The sequence below is a fragment of the Rutidosis leptorrhynchoides genome, chromosome 5 (assembly GCF_046630445.1).
Source record: "Rutidosis leptorrhynchoides isolate AG116_Rl617_1_P2 chromosome 5, CSIRO_AGI_Rlap_v1, whole genome shotgun sequence".
Taxonomy (NCBI): domain Eukaryota; kingdom Viridiplantae; phylum Streptophyta; class Magnoliopsida; order Asterales; family Asteraceae; genus Rutidosis; species Rutidosis leptorrhynchoides.
The window spans coordinates 62862503-62878427 of NC_092337.1; positions in this window are offsets into that span (position 1 = coordinate 62862503).

Here is a 15925-nt window from a genome sequence, read left to right on the forward strand (position 1 = left end):
GGGCTTTATATTTGTTTAACTAAATGATAGTTAGTTAATGTTAATATAAAGATTTACAATTGGGCGTCCCTATAAATTACCATATACACTCGATCGGACACGATGGGCGGGGTATTTATATGTACGAATAATCGTTCATTTAACCGGACACGGGAATGGATTAATAGCCACTAGAATAATTAAAACAGGGGTGAAATTATGTACAAGGACACTTGGTATAATTGATAACAAAATATTAAAACCTTGGGTCACACTCAGTCGACATCCTGGTGTAATTATTAAACAAAGTATTAAAATCTTGTTACAGTTTAAGTCCCCAATTAGTTGGAATATTTAACTTCGGGTATAAGAATAATTTGACGAGGACACTCGCACTTTATATTTATGACTGATGGACTGTTATGGACAAAAACCAGACGGACATATTAAATAATCCAGGACAAAGGACAATTAACCCATGGGAATAAACTAAAAATCAACACGTCAAACATCATGATTACGGAAGTTTAAATAAGCATAATTCTTTTATTTCATATTTAATTTCCTTTATTTTATATTTAATTGCACTTCTAATTATCGCATTTTTATTGTTATTTTATTTAATTGCACTTTTAATTATCGTACTTTTTAATTATCGCAAGTTTATTTTATCGCACTTTTATTATTCGCAATTTCATTATCGTTATTTACTTTACGCTTTAATTTAAGTCTTGTATTTATATTTATTATTTTACATTTGGTTTTAACTGCGACTAAAGTTTTAAAATCGACAAACCGGTCATTAAACGGTAAAAACCCCCTTTTATAATAATAATATTACTTATATATATATTTGTATTTTTATAAAAGTAAACTAATATAGCGTTAAGCTTTGTTTAAAAAGATTCCCTGTGGAACGAACCAGACTTACTAAAAACTACACTACTGTACGATTAGGTACACTGCCTATAAGTGTTGTAGCAAGGTTTAAGTATATCCATTCTCTAAATAAATAAATATCTTGTGTAAAATTGTATCGTATTTAATAGTATTTTCTTGCTAAAATTAATAGTATTTTATATACACCTCGCGAAACATCAAGTTATTTTTGGCGCCGCTGCCGGGGAATAAATCGAGCTTAAAAGCCGGAAGCGCAACGCTAATATATAAAAAAAAGATTTTTATTTTTAGTACGCTTTTGTAAAAATACGTTTTAAATATTCAAAAATATTAAAAGAAAAACAAAAATATAAATATTTTTTTTAGAGTTTGGTAAATATTTAAATTTTATAAAGTTTCTTTATTTCTATTTTTTTTAGTTTGTAAAAATATAAGTTTTATTTAATTTATAAATATATTTTATATTTTACAGCAAAAACAGAAAGAAAAAAAAAATTTAAAACTCGAGTCCGGTACTGTAGCAGCCCACTCTGTGGCCCGAAACCCTAGCCCATGCGATCGCATGGCCGGATAGTTTAGGACTCATGCGATCGCATGAGCCCATCTGACACGCCAGACTGCAGCCTGCATTAATTACGGATAATTATTATTATTATTATATTTAAACCCTAATTAGGGTTATATATTATATATATTAATTTAGTTTTTATTATTAATTTGTATTATTTAGTTTAATTAGTTTAATTAAATTGTAAAATTAATAGTTTTATAAAATAAATAATATAAAAATAATATTTTTATAAAAATTGTAATTTTTACAACTTTTTGTATATTTTTATATTTTGTCCCTTTTTAATCGTTTTAGCGTAATATTTGTATTTTTCGCTCGTATTTATTTTTAATTCATAGTTTTTGCCATAGTTATTTTTACTTCTAGATTTTTAGGCTTTGCCGTAAAATCCCTTAAGTGCTTTTTCTTTAGACTAAGATTTAGGTACTTTAGAATTTTGCGACGCCTTTTTAAGTTTTAGTTTCTTTTTAAGTTATTTCCATTTGGGATATAGTTTTACTTGTAAGCTTTAATATTTTTAGACACCTTTTACCTATGTATCAATTATCATTCCAATTAGTAATCTCAATTTGCGATTATAATTTTAAGTTAGTTGTAGTAATAAGGTTAGGTTAGTCAAGTGTTTTTTAAGTGTTATAAGTTTCTTTTATTTTTCCGTCACCTTTTATTTTTCAACCATTTTTCTTTTTCGATTTTTTTCCGACGCGCTCTTTTTCTTTCTTATTTCTCGCTATTCTAGTTTTTAGGACATAGATTTTTATTCTACTTCTTATCTAAATTTCTTAAAATTACGAAAATTTATTTTAAGTGGTTAAATTGATAGACATCAAAATTTTCTGGTTCGTAGTAATAGTTGGATTTGTACGTGGACCGGGTTATTGGAGCCAAACAGTCCTCAATTATATTGAGACCAAACGAATCCTGCCCCTCTGCTGCATCTTTTGGCTATTCGAAACGTGGGCAAAATCAGAAAAGTCTATTGATTGGATAACTTATTATAATTTTTCTTTCCTTTTAAAAACTAATAGGATATTCAGTGAATGCACCGAGCAAGACGTTCACCACCTTTTGTACGTTCACCACCTGTAACTAGATCAAGACATTTAGCAAATATTACTGCCGTTGATTTTTCTTTAGAATCGTCATCCAGTCGACCAAGTACTTCAGTTCAAATTTCCGATAATCCATTTTTTGAACCCGACCTCACAATTGAGAATCCGGAAAATATTCAGGAACGATTCGTAGATCCTGAACCACTAAACTTTCCTCCGGAACCACCAATCATTCAAACAGAGATTGTTGAGGAACGAACCATTAAATCTGAATCCTCTAGTGATTCCGATTCAACAAATTCAATTATGGAGAATCTGGAACCTTTAAGTATGGAAGACCGAATGAGAGCTAAACGCACTGGCCAAGGTCACGCAATTACTCATCCAGACATTAATGCGCCAGATTATGAAATCAAAGGACAAATTCTACACATGGTGACTAATCAATGCCAATTTAGTGGTGCGCCGAAGGAAGATCCAAATGAACATTTACGTACCTTTAATAGGATCTGCACACTATTTAAAATCCGAGAAGTGGAGGATGAACAGATATATCTCATGTTATTTCCCTGGACTTTAAAGGGAGAAGCCAAAGATTGGTTGGAATCGTTACCTGAAGGGGCGATCGATACATGGGACGTTTTAGTTGAAAAATTTCTTAAACAATTCTTTCCTGCATCTAAAGCCGTAAGACTTCAAGCAGAAATTGTTACGTTCACACAGAAACCAAATGAAACTCTATATGAGGCGTGGACAAGATATGGAAAGTTGTTAAGAGGATGTTCGCAACATGGTTTAGACACCTGTCAAATAGTACAAATATTCTACCAAGGATGCGACATCACTACAAGGAAAGACATAGATATAGCAACTGGTGGTTCTATTATGAAGAAAACCGAAACTGATGCTTACAAAATTATTGATAACACTGCTTCCCACTCACATGAGTGGCACCAAGAAAAAGATATCGTTAGATCATCTAAAGCAGCTAGAGCCGATTCTAGCCATGACTTAGATTCCATTTCCGCAAAGATAGATGCTGTCGAGAGACGAATGGAAAAGATGACTAAAGATATTCACTCAATACGAATTAGTTGTGAGCAGTGTGGAGGACCACATTTGACAAAAGATTGTCTCAGTATTGAATTAACAATGGAACAAAGAGAGAATATTTCATACATAAACCAAAGGCCTGGAAATAATTATCAGAATAATTATCAACCGCCAAGACCTATTTACAATCAAAACCAGAATTATAACAGAAATATTCCATACAACAACCAACAAGGTCCTAGCAATCAACAAGTATCCAATAATACTTACAATCAGCAAAGACCTAATTTTCAAAACAAACCACCGCAACAAACCGATGATAAAAAGCCGAATTTAGAAGATATGATGACGAAGCTAGTTGAAACTCAAACGCAATTTTTCACATCTCAAAAACAAACCAATGAACAAAATGCTTAAGCATTTAGAAATCAACAAGCTTCTATTCAAAATCTGGAACAAGAAGTAAGTAACCTAGGAAGGTTAATAGGTGAAAGAAAACCGGGAAGTCTAGCTAGTGATACAAATGCTAACCCCCGGAATGAAACAGCTAAAGCCATTACCACAAGAAGTGGTACAACACTTAAACCACCTGAAATACCTGAAACTTCTGATGACGCTATTCCTACTCTACAAGAACCACAACCTGATCAAGATAATTAAAATGAACCAGTAGTTGAAAAGGTTAATGAAGATAACACAGTTAAGGCTAAACCTTATGTTAAACCATACCAACCACCACTTCCTTACCCGAGTAAAATGAAGAAAGAGAAACTTGAAACCGAGCAATCCAAATTCTTGGATATGTTTAAACAGATAAATGTAAATCTTCCTTTCATTGATGTGATTTCGGGAATGCCTAGATATGCTAAATTCTTGAAAGATCTAATCTCAAATAGAAAGAAAATGGAAGAACTCTCGGCTGTTACCATGAATGCTAATTGTTCAGCAGTGCTGTTGAATAAGATACCAGAAAAACTATCTGATCCAGGAAGTTTCACAATTCCATATTTTCTGGGTAGTCTTAGTTCAATAGAAGCATTGGCAGACTTAGGTGCTAGTATAAATCTAATGCCATATTCAATATACGCTAAACTAGACCTTGGAGAATTGAAACCAACCAGAATAAGCATACAACTAGCCGATAGATCAATAAAATATCCTAGAGGGATAATGGAGAACATGCTAGTTAAAGTTGGTACTTTAGTATTTCCAGTAGATTTTGTTGTTCTGGACATGGAAGAAGATTCTCAAGTTCCTCTCATATTAGGAAGACCATTCTTAAACACGGCTAAAGCAATGATAGACGTGTTCGGTAAGAAACTGACCCTAAGTATAGAGGATGAGAGTGTTACCTTTTCAGTTGATAGAGCAATGCAACAACCACAATCTGCAGATGATACATATTATTATATTCAAACTATAGATGCACATGCAGAATTATTAGAAGAATTTCCAGAATTACAAAGAACAGGAGAATGTTCTTTAGGAGAAAGTAATGAACCAATTGATGAAGCTGAAATGTTAGCTACACTAATAGCTAATGGATATGAACCAACAACAGAAGAAATTCAAATGCTAAAAGAAGAAGACAGATATCGATACAAATCATCGATAGAAGAACCTCCAAAATTAGAGTTAAAGCCACTTCCAAACCATTTGGAATACGCTTATTTACATGGTGAATCTGAATTACCTGTAATAATATCGTCTTCTCTTACTGAAAATGAGAAATCACAACTCATTTCTGTGTTAAATAAACCAGCCATTGCATGGAAGATTCATGATATTAAAGGAATAAGTCCTTCGTATTGCACACATAAAATCCTTATGGAAGAAGGTCATAAAACGTATGTGCAACGCCAACGAAGACTAAATCCTAATATGCAAGATGTAGTTAAGAAAGAGATTATTAAACTGCTAGATGCAGGCCTAATTTATCCAATCTCTGATAGTCCATGGGTAAGCCCAGTTCAATGCGTGCCTAAGAAGGGTGGCATGACTATCATTACAAATGAGAAAAATGAGCTTATTCCTACTAGGACTGTAACAGGATGGCGTGTGTGTATTGATTATAGAAAATTAAATGACGCCACCAGAAAACATCACTTTCCCTTACCTTTCATAGATCAAATGTTGGAAAGATTAGCCGGAAATAGTTACTATTATTTTCTAGATGGATTTTCCGGATATTTTCAAATTCCAATAGCACCCGAAGATCAAGAGAAAACCACGTTCACGTGCCCTTATGGTACTTTTGCTTACAAACGCATGCCATTTGGACTTTGCAACGCCCCTGCAACCTTTCAAAGGTGTATGATGGCGATTTTTCACGACATGATAGAAGAATGCATGGAAGTTTTCATGGATGATTTTTCAGTCTTCGGTGATACATTTGAATCATATCTAGTTAATCTGGAACGAATGCTTATTAGATGCGAACAATCAAATCTAGTTCTTAATTGGGAGAAATGCCATTTCATGGTTAAAGAAGGCATCGTTCTTGGTCATAAAATTTCAAAAGAAGGAATTGAAGTGGATAGAGCTAAAGTAGATGTAATTACTAAACTTCCACATCCCACCAATGTTAGAGGAGTTAGGAGTTTTCTCGGGCATTCCGGTTTTTACCGACGTTTCATAAAAGATTTTTCTAAAATTGCCACTCCTATGAATAAACTCCTAGAAAAAGATGCTCCATTCATCTTTTCAGATGAATGTATCAAATCTTTTAAAATTCTTAAAGAGAAACTCACTAATGCGCCGATCATGATAACACCAAATTGGAATCTACCATTTGAACTAATGTGCGATGCAAGTGATTTTACAATGGGAGCCGTTTTAGGACAAAGGATTGAAAAACGATTTCAACCTATATATTATGCTAGTAAGACGTTACAAGGAGCACAAATGAACTATACAACTACTGAAAAAGAACTCCTTGCTATTGTCTTTGCTTTTGACAAATTTCGATCATATCTCGTTCTAGCAAAAACGGTGGTCTATACCGACCATTCTGCTCTTAGATACCTATTTTCAAAACAAGATGCTAAACCAAGATTAATCCGTTGGATCTTACTCTTACAAGAGTTTGATATTGAAATCCGAGATAAAAGAGGAGCAGAAAATCTCGCCGCTGATCATCTTTCTCGTCTTGAAAATCCCGAATTAGAAGTTCTAAATGAATCGGCCATACAAGACAACTTTCCTGATGAATATCTATTGAAGATAGATTATAAAGAAATTCCATGGTTTGCAGACTATGCAAACTACTTAGTTTGTGGATTCCTTGAAAAAGGATTATCGTACCAAAGACGAAAGAAATTCTTCAGTGATATAAAACACTATTTTTGGGAAGATCCACATCTGTTTAAAAGTTGTCCCGATGGAATAATACGCCAATGTGTATTTGGAGATGAAGCTAGTAAAATATTAAACCATTGTCACACAGGACCAACAGGAGGGCATTATGGGCCTCAACTAACAGCAAGAAAAGTTTATGATGCTGGATTCTATTGGCCTACAATTTACAAAGACGCACACCTTCTTTGCAAATCCTGTGATGCTTGTCAAAGGGCCGGAAAAATAAGTCAACGTGATGAAATGCCACAAAATGTCATCCAAGTATGTGAAGTATTTGACATTTGGGGTATTGACTTTATGGGTCCATTTCTAAAATCTCATAATAATCTATATATACTCGTAGCCATTGATTATGTATCTAAATGGGCGGAAGCACAAGCTCTCCCAACTAATGATGCACGAGTTGTAGTCAACTTTTTAAAACGTCTTTTTGCAAGGTTTGGAACACCGAAAGCTTTAATAAGTGATCGGGGTACTCATTTCTGTAATAATCAACTTGAGAAAGTTCTTAAAAGATATGGAGTAACTCATAAAATCTCCACCGCATATCATCCACAAACAAGTGGACAAGTTGAAAATACCAACCGAGCTTTAAAACGTATTCTAGAGAAAACCGTAGGATCAAATCCGAAGGAATGGTCCATTAAATTGGAGGATGCACTCTGGGCTTTTAGAACAGCCTACAAAACTCCAATTGGAACCACACCTTTTAGATTTGTTTATGGAAAAGCATGTCATCTTCCAGTAGAAATTGAACACAAAGCATTTTGGGCTTTGAAGACATGTAATCTTGATATACATGAAGCTGGACGTCTACGATTAAGTCAACTAAACGAATTAGAAGAATTAAGACATGAAGCATACGATAATTCGTTAATCTATAAAGAAAGAACGAAGAAATGGCATGATAAAAGAATCAGAAGTTCAAAAGATTTTAAAGAAGGAGACAGAGTTCTTCTTTTCAATTCACGATTCAAGCTATTTCCTGGAAAATTGAAATCAAGATGGTCTGGACCATTCATAGTCAAAAGAGTTTTCCCATACGGAACAGTAGAATTGATAAATTCAAATGGGATTGAATTTAAAGTTAATGGTCACAGAGTTAAACACTACATAGATAGTCCGATGGAAGTCGACAACGAAGTTAATCACAATTTCGACACCACAGCTAACTAAGTGTGGGGAGAATCAAGTCTTTAAAGGATAATATGTATTTCTGTTAGAGTTAGATTGTCTGTTTTCGTGTAGTTCTCGAAAATGGAACCCGAATGGTCTTTCCCTAGCAGACCCTAAAGAACTAGTCTTCTTCCCCCATTCTGAATTTTTATTTTTTTTAGGAAATGAAGACTGCCTGTGAACTAAACCATGGTCTAATGCTACACGCTTTGATCACTAAACGTAATAATGACACACTTCCGAGTGAATTAGTATCAGTAATCAGAGAAAGAATGGACGGAGTTAGAAAAGAATCCAGATGCGAAGATAATAAGTTACAATTTGGTAAAGGAAAATCAAAATCCGCAGCAAAAAGAAGAGCACGACACCTAGAACGATGTCACAAATGCGGAAAATGGTCACATGGAGGTAAATGTTCAAATAATCAAACCTATTCAAATACCAAATTTGTTACTTTATGCAGAGACGGACCGTTCATATGTTTAGAAGAAAAAACACTGAATGCTTGAGGTTACGCCTATGTAGCTATGGAAAACCAATTAAACCGACTATCTTATGAATGGGATAGATCATATAACTAAGAATACTATCTCACAGGTAAGTCTGTACAGTTTTTATTTTTTATTTATTTTTATTTTTAAACCTTTTGATAATAAACGCTAATTTGTTCGCTATAAAGTATTAAATTGGTATTAAATAAAATTAGGTTTGGCGACCGAAATTATTGATATCATTCAAAAATTTATTACATCACTGCGAAATTTAACGTTTATTCTTAAGGTATAAATATCTTTAATCAATCAACCCAAAATATTTCAAAAATTCGTCATGAGTTAAATTAGGTCTTGGAACCGAAATTACTTTATCGAAAAAAGGGGCGCATATTTTTGATAATATTTGATTGATTAAAGTGGGATAAAAAGCCAAAAAGATTTTTAATTTTATTTTTACCATGTTTTTAAAATTAATATTTAAATCTTAAATTAATATTGTAAACTTTGTAAAAACAATATTTTTAAAATTGTAAATATTTGAATTTTTAAATTAAGTTTGGTGTGAATTTTTAATTTTTAAAATATGAATTTTTAATTTTACGCATTTCAAATTTTAAGTTTGGTGTGAATTTTTAATATTAATATTGAATTTTATATTTAAGATGTGTGAATTTAAAAACAAAAATTTACTTTATCTCATTAAGTTAAAAATATGATTTTTAAAATTCGTCGTAAGTTGAAGACTAGGTCTTTGAACCGAAATTGCTTTACCCGAGGGAGGGACGAGAACTTTTATTATCATTATTTTTAATCTTATTAAATTAAAGTATGCCAAAAACATTAAAAAACCCAAAAATCTTTACTTTTAAAAACCGCGCTTTGATTTGACAAATTTTAAAATTTTGTCGAGGGACAGACTAGGACAACGATCCGAAACGCCCTCGCTCCTAAAGGAAAACAAAATTTTTAAAATTTAATTAATTATAAGTTTTATAAAGCATAAGGTTCAACTCCATTCGATCGCATGGGTTTTACACTTCAACTCCATGCGATCGCATGGATCTGAAATCCAGGCCAGATACAAGAAGTCCAGCGGGTCTGTTCTTCACACAAAACACACACATACACCCGAAAAAACTCTCAAATCTTCACCAAATTTCGCCAAAATTCACCGTAATTCGTCATTTTTCTTGCTCTAATCATGCCTAGATTCTCATTCTTCAGCAAATTGGTAAAAATTACACCCCTAAACTCTATAAATTCCTAGTTTTTGTGATAATTACCAATTTTTTACCTAATGCAATTTTGTTAATTTCTAGTGTAATTAGTGTTAAATTGTTAGTATTTTATGCATGTATAACCTAGATTGATGCTATTTAACATGATTTGAAGCCAAAAACTTCAAAATTTTTAGAAATCTAGGGTTTGTGTTTCTTGAGCAATTTGGAGCTTTTTGATATAAACAGGTTATGGCCGATTTTTGTCATGAATTATTACTAAATTGAGTAGTGTAACATGTTTAGATAGTTAAATGATCCAAACAATGATCCTAAACATGATTTTTGGAGATTAAAGTGGACTTTTTAAGTCCAAAATTCATGAACTTGATTAATTTGATATATTTGCCATTTGAGACTTGTTTAATTATTAGTAATGAATATTTTGACATGTTATTTGAGTTAAATGCTTATGAATTTTGTATACATTTTCATATGTGCTTATTTGAAAAGTGTAGAATTGTGAAAAATTGTGAAAATGTGTATAAGTTTAATTTTGATTTAACATGTTATAGTGATTGTTTTAAGTTGTTATTTTGCTAACACTAATGCATATTTGGATGCACAAATTTTGTGTTTAATGTGTTTTACAGAGAGCCGATACTGGAGGTTCAGGAGCATCATCATCTAGACGACCAGCACCAGCACCAAAACCAGAACCAGAAATGCAACACGAACAAGAACCACAACAGGAACAACAACAACAGCCTGATCAGCACATACCTTATTATGATCCGGTACAGTTTGTTAATGAATTCATAGTATTCCCAATGAGGCCGCCAGTAGAATTCCCAACGATTCCTGAGCACACTCTACATCCTAATCTGAGATTTGATAGAAGATGGAGAAATTACGAGACATATCAAAGGAACAAATTCAAATTGGTAACAAAAAAATGTAGAGGTGCCAAGGGTAATCGATTGGGCCCCTTTGGAAACGGTCCATCTAGCTGACCGTGTTAGACAGCTTTTAGTTCAAAGGTATGGCAGTTCTTCTTTTACAGATTGGGAACGTCTTTTCACCATTCGTAGACCTGTATATAAGGAATGGTGTGTTGAGTTGATGAGTACTGTATCACTTGATACAAATATAGTTAGAATAGATGATAGAAGATTTCTTAGGTTTATCCTTGGCGGTAGGATGTACAGAATGTCCATGCTGGACATGGCCAGGGCCTTACAGATATATACTCCTGGTGAGTTGCTATTACCCGATTGTACAAACTTGATTCATTATGGTGAACGGGTAGATAGTAACTTTGACGCTGACGCCATTTGGAGGCGTATGTCACATTTTGATGTTTTTACACGAGCAGGAGGACACTCATATACACATATTGACAGAGCCGAGCTTCGTATTATTCATAGATTTTTGGCTAACTCGATTACACAAAGAGGTCATAATAAAGAAAAAATTACTTTATATGATTTATTCTACCTAAAGTGTATTCGGGATCCTAGAAGCTTTGTCAATATCCCTTACTGTGTTGCTTTTTATTTATCTAAAATGGTAGAGGGAATGCAGGACGGGAGTATAATAGGAGGAGGTATTTTTGTTACTCTCATTGGAGAGTATTTAGGTGTTGATAGGAACCAAGGGGGTCCATTACAGATTTGTAGAGAACAGGTTGAGCCCTTAGGATTGAAAGTTTATGTGGGTGCTAAGGTATTGAAAAGTAGACGTAACCAGGCAGTACCCTATGAGGGATCTCATCCTCAGGTAGAGAGAGGCTCAGACGAGGAAATGGAGGAGGCGGAAGACATTAGGGATGTCTTTCTAGATGCTATTCTTGACGTCCACGTTCGTATAGATGAGGAAGCAATGACGAACGCGGCAAGACATAGTATGTATGAGCAGTGGAACTCCGAGCGAGTATACGAGGATTATAGGCGACGCCAACACGATAGCTGGTTAGTTCATCAGCACCAAATCATGAGCCAGCTATCATATCAGGTACCAAATAACTATGTACCTACTCAACCTGCTCATTTTCCGCCACATAGCCCCGATATCCGACCACCCTTTAACCGATATGACTATAACCAAGCCTATCAGAACACCTATAACCAACAATGGAACCCACCCGATGAGATGAACTGGAACCCCTATCCAGACTGATTTAGTTCCATTTGGTTATTTTTATGATTTTTATGTTTTTATCTTTTGACTTTTTCATGTTTAAACTTATGTTATTGGATATATTTGTGTAATTTTTATTATTTTATTATTATTATGTACTAATATTTCATATTTAGAATTTAAAAGTGAGATATTAAGTCCCATTTCAAATTGCCATGCATGATTATATTTGTATGTATGTATATTGTCGATTGTACAAAATAGGGTAAAACAGCGCAATTTCAAAGACTGGCATTAAGTTCAGCAAAAGCTACTAATTTTGACGACAAGATGACAAATAAATGTGATGTAACAACAGACGAAATGAACAAATGATATGCACCATTTATCATTCAGCAAACAAACGCCAATATGTTTGGAAACTTTGGTAAAATTTAATCATTTCTACGCTAATCACCCTCAATAATTTAAATTGTACTGATTTCTTGCAAATGAGGGCATTGCAAGATCTTAAGTGTGGGAAGGGGTTAAATTCTTTCGGATTTTTAAAATTTTTATCTTTATACACTTGGTTACCATTAAAAATACTAGTAACGTAGTAGTTGTATTAGAATCTAGTGCTCTCTGATAATAAAGAACAGCCCTAGTCTTATATACTGACTACCCAATTCTAGTAAAATTTTTCAAAATTTTCAATTAAATGAACTCAAAATCATGTTTATACATATTTATGAATGATAAAACTAGGTGTTAACACCGAAATTATTGTTACCTCGGAAAGGACATAAATTGAGAAACAAACCAAAATGTTAAAATTCATTTAAAATGGAATAGAGAACAATAAAAAGGAAAATAAAAGCCAAGTGTGGGAAAAATTACCAAGTTATCTTAAACATATGTCACATATTTCTGTAACAGATAAACTGAAAATACTTTTGCTTTGGACTAAACTAAACTATTTTACCCGATGAAAGAAAAGAAGAGATGGATCTACACGATGAATCAATTCCATCATTAAAAGGAAGTAAAGTCTTCCGAAAAAGACACGCGCTTCTTGATTTAGGTCAAGAAGTTGTCGTCCAGACCAGCTGTAGGTTGACGAAAAACCTAGAAAAGTCATCACTAAAATCAGCAGGAAATCCACGGACCTCAGCATTAAACAGGGTCGCCAAGTGGTCAGATTTATCCAAACCATGAGAAGGATTTATCTCGTAAAATGGGGGGCACCGTGCAAATTAGCTGGATAAGACTAATGAATCAGATCCCCAGAAAGGATAATCTCCTTAAAGATTAAAAATCAGCTTATAAGACTGATATTACTCAATCCTTGAGATTGACCTTAAAGATTGAGAATTTAAACTCATGGAATTCAATGATATCTAAACTCGAGCTTGAACGAGAAAATATTTAGATCAAAATTACAAACCGATTTGTTTTCTGAAAACCCTATTTTCAATGCGTTCATTACCATTGAACGTAAAATCCTAGGAATTCACCTGGAATTCATTAGGTCACCTGAACTAAATCGGGTGTCAACCGTAAGAACGGTGGTTGCATAGTGGTCAAAGACAGGACCTTGTGCCAGACCGAAAAATCATAAGGGTGAGCTTTACTATTGCTCCTACCAAGGATAGTAATTGCGTCCGACACGTTATAGACCATAATTAAAAGCATGTCAGGGGACATTGCCTTAACAGTTGCTTGTTCAACGCTTTCCTTTACAACCGGACGGTAGTTTATCGAAAGGTAATATACGGGACAAGTAAACTGGACGTGTTGCTTTCCTATACAAGGTTAGCAAGTGGGTGACACAAAACCACAAGTTTTGAGCTAAAATTTTCAAATCTGAAACCCACCAAACCCACAAAAATATTTTGCAAACACCGGTGAAGGGTTATTCCGAAAAACTTATCTAGGGTAAAAACTAGATTTAATTTTCAAAAAGATCAAATGTTTTCATAAAGATCCAATTTCCTTAATGGATCTAAATTTTTATAGTCATGTGGGACTGTAAACCATATCGTTACTACCATTGTTTATACCGCCGTATAGAAATCACTGATGTACAAAGTGTGAAGAATAAAGAAGTGATTCTAGTATTTCAAGACGATATTGCTTGAGGACAAGCAACGCTCAAGTGTGGGAATATTTGATAATGCTAAAAGCGAACATATATTTCATAGCATTATTCCTCAAGAAAGACAAGCTTTTAGTTGCAATTGTTCTATTTACAAGTGATATTCGTTTAAATAATAAAAGGTGAAGACAAAAGACAGATTCGACGAATTGAAGACGCAAAAGACCAAGAAGCTCAAAAGTACAAAATACAATCAAAGAGGTTCCAATTATTGATAAGAAACGTTTCGAAATTACAAGAGTACAAGATTCAAAACGCAAAGTACAAGATATTAAATTGTACGCAAGGACGTTCGAAAATCCGGAACCGGGACCAGAGTCAACTCTCAACGCTCGACGCAACGGACTAAAAATTACAAGTCAACTATGCACATAAATATAATATAATATTTAAATAATTCTTATAATTATTTAATATATTATATTATTTATAAAACCGTCGGCAGAAGAAAACAACCAAATATGAGCCTCCCCAGCTGGCCATGCGATCGCATGGCCTGGAAGGCATAAATCCATCCGATTGCATGAGCCCCAGTTCCAGCCCACATGCCTATAAAAATCGAGCTTTGGTGCACCACAAAATCCATCTATCTTTCTCTTCTCTCCATTCATACGTAATATTTATATTTATAATTTATATTTTAATTTTAATTTTAATTTTAATTATAATTCTAATAATAAGGGTATGTTAGCGAATATTGTAAGGGTGTAAGTCGAAATTCTGTCCGTGTAACGCTACGCTATTTTTAATCATTGTAAGTTATGTTCAACCTTTTTACATTAATGTCTCGTAGCTAAGTTATTATTATGCTTATTTAAAACGAAGTAATCATGATGTTGGGCTAATTACTAAAATTGGGTAATTGGGCTTTGTACCATAATTGGGGTTTGGACAAAAGAACGACACTTGTGGAAATTAGACTATGGGCTATTAATGGGCTTTATATTTGTTTAACTAAATGATAGTTAGTTAATGTTAATATAAAGATTTACAATTGGGCGTCCCTATAAATTACCATATACACTCGATCGGACACGATGGGCGGGGTATTTATATGTACGAATAATCGTTCATTTAACCGGACACGGGAATGGATTAATAGCCACTAGAATAATTAAAACAGGGGTGAAATTATGTACAAGGACACTTGGTATAATTGATAACAAAATATTAAAACCTTGGGTCACACTCAGTCGACATCCTGGTGTAATTATTAAACAAAGTATTAAAATCTTGTTACAGTTTAAGTCCCCAATTAGTTGGAATATTTAACTTCGGGTATAAGAATAATTTGACGAGGACACTCGCACTTTATATTTATGACTGATGGACTGTTATGGACAAAAACCAGACGGACATATTAAATAATCCAGGACAAAGGACAATTAACCCATGGGAATAAACTAAAAATCAACACGTCAAACATCATGATTACGGAAATTTAAATAAGCATAATTCTTTTATTTCATATTTAATTTCCTTTATTTTATATTTAATTGCACTTCTAATTATCGCATTTTTATTGTTATTTTATTTAATTGCACTTTTAATTATCGTACTTTTTAATTATCGCAAGTTTATTTTATCGCACTTTTATTATTCGCAATTTCATTATCGTTATTTACTTTACGCTTTAATTTAAGTCTTGTATTTATATTTATTATTTTACATTTGGTTTTAACTGCGACTAAAGTTTTAAAATCGACAAACCGGTCATTAAACGGTAAAAACCCCCCCTTTTATAATAATAATATTACTTATATATATATTTGTATTTTTATAAAAGTAAACTAATATAGCGTTAAGCTTTGTTTAAAAAGATTCCCTGTGGAACGAACCGGACTTACTAA